We start from the raw sequence: 4,246 nt of genomic DNA, 5'->3' as shown, positions 1-4,246 counted from the left end.
CAGCTGACATCACCCCCTCTCTTTCCATTTTATTCACCCTCTTCCTCTCCTTCCCCTACATCTACATCTTCCGACTATCGCGGATAACACATCAGACCTTTTAGTTCTAGTCACCAGCTTAAGAGAGAAAAGAGGGACATATTTCTTTCTGTACTTTATGCTCATTCATTCAGCCCTTCAAAGGGAACATTTACCCAGAAACCTACAATCATTTACTCACTTGTTGATTTTGTCTTGATTGAGTAACAACCATACCACACTTCATTGTTTACTTAGCTCATATTGTTCCAACCTGTTCCAGAAAGAAAGGCTTTCATTTGTGGAACCAAAGAGTGATTTAATTTTTTTTTTTTTATACTTCTAAAAAAGACTTTTCCAATATAGTTAAACTGAGTCTATGAAATGTTCTGAAAAAACTTCAAAAAAGATAGAAGAACACCCATAAAAGTCCATGTGACTTGTGCTCTGTATTCCAAACAGTCTGAAATTGAAAGGGGTCGCTATGATGTTTGCTAAAAAGACCATTATGTTTGTGTATTTGGTGTAATAAAATTTGTTTATGCGGTTTAAGGTTTTAAAAAAACACATTATTTTCCACATACTGTATATTATTTATTCTCCTACATGCCTCGCCTTCTGAAATGCGTCGATTTTTACAAAGCTCACCTTTTCTGAAAAGCAAGGTGTCGCGTGGCCAGATATCCAGTGCGTGTGAGGCCGAAATGGCTCAGCGCTGGTGTGACGGAAATGTTACTCCCCTTCCCATACTTGTGATGCCGTGTGACTGACCAAACGACGACAAAACCAATAAAACCCATTACAAATTGAGGCATTTGTTACATCCAGTGGGGACATAATTACGGATTTAATGACTTATACATGTCTTTTTAGCATTTTGCATTGCATATCGTTGCCGCGTGTAACACATAAAAACAATGTCTCGCATTTGTGATCGGCGAGAAATGACAGGACAACGCGCTACTCTACACTGCTCAAAACTCACGGTTGAATCATCAGTGGCAAATCCTTTAAATATGAAAACGTATATTACAGACTGTGAGTAAACAGACGGCATTGTAGTCTTCTCTCCCCAGGGATCAGGAACAGTCTCAATAAAATGTGCTGCACACATCTGAATATTTGGGTTGAACTGTTCTGGAACAGTGTTGTAAATACAACTTAACCACTGAATTCTAGTTGTGTCCTCTTTTGAAAGGCCAAACAAAGAAGCTTCGCTTTCACAACGAAACAGCGTCCCAAGACATGGCGCCGTCGGCAACAGCAAGAATCAAAGTTACGCCTTCTTTCTTTGCGTGAACATTTGGGTGGCGTTATGCAAATCTTCCCACATCATGACGTAGACATATGGGGGTGTGTTTAAACGAGGCATTTTAGGAAGGCTTCAAACCCACATAGCAAACGCGACTTGGCCAAATGTGGCCTCAAGCTGGCGACTGCTGGCCTCCTGTCGGCAATGGCAGGTACCCTTTCAGCCAGAGCTGGGCCATGTGTGGCAATGGCGGCAGGGCGGGGATCCGGCAAACAATATGAGGCCGATTTGTTGGTGGGAGGAGTGTGGCCCAGATCGTCAGGTGATTATGTGGCCCAATCAGGCTTATGATCTTGCAGCATATTATGTGACCCATGATAAACAAGATGCATGATCATGGTTAAAGGATCACATATCATTTTTAACGAAGTGTAGTGTTTTAATATGTAGTCTTTGAAATGGCAAGTCAAAACAGAATGAAACATTATCATTTCAAAATTAAGCAAACTTAGTCCAGTGCATTAAACTGCACTTAATTAACAATTTTATAAATTTTATATTATTATTCTTGGTATCAAATAATCTTAGAATCCTTACATGAAAAGAAGAGAGGAGATGGATGAGCGGGAAGGAGAGAGAGAGAGGAGGGATGAGAGAGTGAGAGAGAGAGGATCATCTTAACCATCGTGTAATAATATTTGGTTTACCCATGAGGCACATCATTATTATTAGTAGTGCCTAGTCATGCCACAAGCATTAAATTAAAATGATCGGGAAAGTTCTTATTTTTTACTTTAAATCCCTCTGTAATCCAGTGGAATGCTTGGTTGTGAGGAACAGAAACAGATCCCAAATTCAAGCCGCTTCATCGGCGATATGTAGTCTCCTTCCTCTTGTAACTATAGTAACAATTTAAAATGTGCCTTATAAGTCTTACACTACAGTTTTACGGCACCAGCGATATCAAACGCCTCCAGTTGCTTCTCGCCGGTTTCGTTCATAGAATTGGCGACATGCCGGTGTTTTCCGGTGATGCGGTTTTTTGAATGGAGGAAACGCTGCGCCTCCCTTAACAGTAATGGTATCGGGATAGTATTTTTCAGCGTTTAACCAACTTCAGATTAATCCTGCTCCTGCGCACTACTATTATATTCTGCCCAGAGAGGACTGCAACTGCAATGTATCGTCAGTTGGACTACTGTGGTACTGCTCTTTGACACACCTGTAATAAATTATTATGATTAAGTTACATGTGGTCTATCTGTTACGTTTTCTAGTTTAGAATGCATTCTTTGATATACTCACTCTTTATGGTTTGATTGTGTTTCTTTAATAAAAATCAAATAGAAAATTCAAATGCAAAAAGGTTTTTTATTTATTTATTTATTGTTACAATTGCACAGTTACATGATGTGTGAGTTGTTTAAGTCTGATGTTCTATTCAGTTTAATGTACTTTATTGGCATAGTTTGTCTTGGTAACTTAATGTACAGATGTGGGCCAGATCTGGTGCCAACACTATGTTGCTGTCTGGTTTAACAAAGCATGATCACAAAATGAAATAATTGTGGATTATAGTAATATACAAGGCAATAATCTGAAATATTAAGATATCTGTATTCACAGACAGCATATAGTGGTGTTGCGTCCAGAATCCGGCCCACATCATGGCCCGCCCAGATTGAGCATCCAACAAAAACTGCTTGCTGTCTGGGTTGGGTCTGGGGCTATATAAGGCTCAGGTGGGGCTGCAGTATTTGGAGGTATTCTGCGATTTACTTAAGGCTGAAGAATTGGGCCACCAATAATAAAACTTGTTTTTTGGGCCAGTTCATGGGTACAGTTCAGGGTGATTAACTGGCTCGAGTAATTCGGCACGGTTAGGTGTGCCCTAGCGTGTGGCCCTTGTCTGCAACTTCCAGTTCTGGTGCCACTTCAGTGGGCCGTTCATTCTTATGCGGCACTTGGGCCCGAGGGAGGAAAGTGAAAAGGATATGTGGCCCGGATCTGGCCAGACAGAAGACATTTGCTATGTGGGAAGACTGAGTATCTAAACTTTTATAAAGAAGGTTTCTCTTTGGGTTTGAGACTTTAGTCTTTGCAACTTTAGGGGATCTTATCTAAAAATGTTCATGACACTCAGCTTGTAAACCTCCAAAGAGAAGAAAGGAAATCACATCATAGTGACCCTCTTTAAGGTTTGTATTCACTGATATTGTTCCTCTCAGATGGGACTGTTCAGGCACTACAACCAAAACAGTGAGTCAGTGCGTTGAAACTGATGAACTGGAATCAGTCCTGAATCATCTGCCCGAACAAAAAGAAACAAATCCATTCATAGTGGATTTGTGAGCACATGAATTCCCTGAAAGTTTTCAAACTTCGCAATGATCATTCATTTGTATTATGAAGTTCAGACCTTGTTACTTTTCTTATATGCAGTGTTTGAAGTTGAATGATGATTTACACTTCCAGTCCGCGTCCTCTCACATAAAGCTTTAGAAGATTAAAACTTAGCCGTTGAAATCATATTGGACCCCACTGGGTTATAAATTCTATGGTTGCGTGTTCACACTTTGGAGCTTGCTTGAGTACTCATTTTCACTTTCATTAAATTGAAATCAGTAGCCTCTCAAGTTATTCTAATATTGGTATTCTTAAAAAAATTCATATTTAGGGAATTAATTCAATGGGTTTGGGAACAACTGAGGTTAGTAAATGATGACATAATCTAATCAACAATGATCCCCCCTTAATTCCTCTCTGTCGTACCTTATTTTCCTTAGATTCGCTCTTTTTGTTTCTTTCTGGCTCACATCTTCCCCCATCACCGTCTGGTTTAATCTTTTCTTCCTAAAGAAGACGAAATTCACAACTGTCACGGTGTCTAACACACAAACAGCTGCAACCACAATCCTCTCTTGAGAGGAAGAAAAAAACAAGAAACACAACAGAGAAGCAAACTGATGCGCAGAT

This window comes from Cyprinus carpio, chromosome A10 (genome assembly GCF_018340385.1).
Source record: "Cyprinus carpio isolate SPL01 chromosome A10, ASM1834038v1, whole genome shotgun sequence".
In the NCBI taxonomy this organism is placed as follows: Eukaryota; Metazoa; Chordata; class Actinopteri; order Cypriniformes; family Cyprinidae; genus Cyprinus; species Cyprinus carpio.
The sequence above is the reverse complement of the archived record's forward strand: the minus strand, read 5'-3'. Positions refer to the sequence as shown.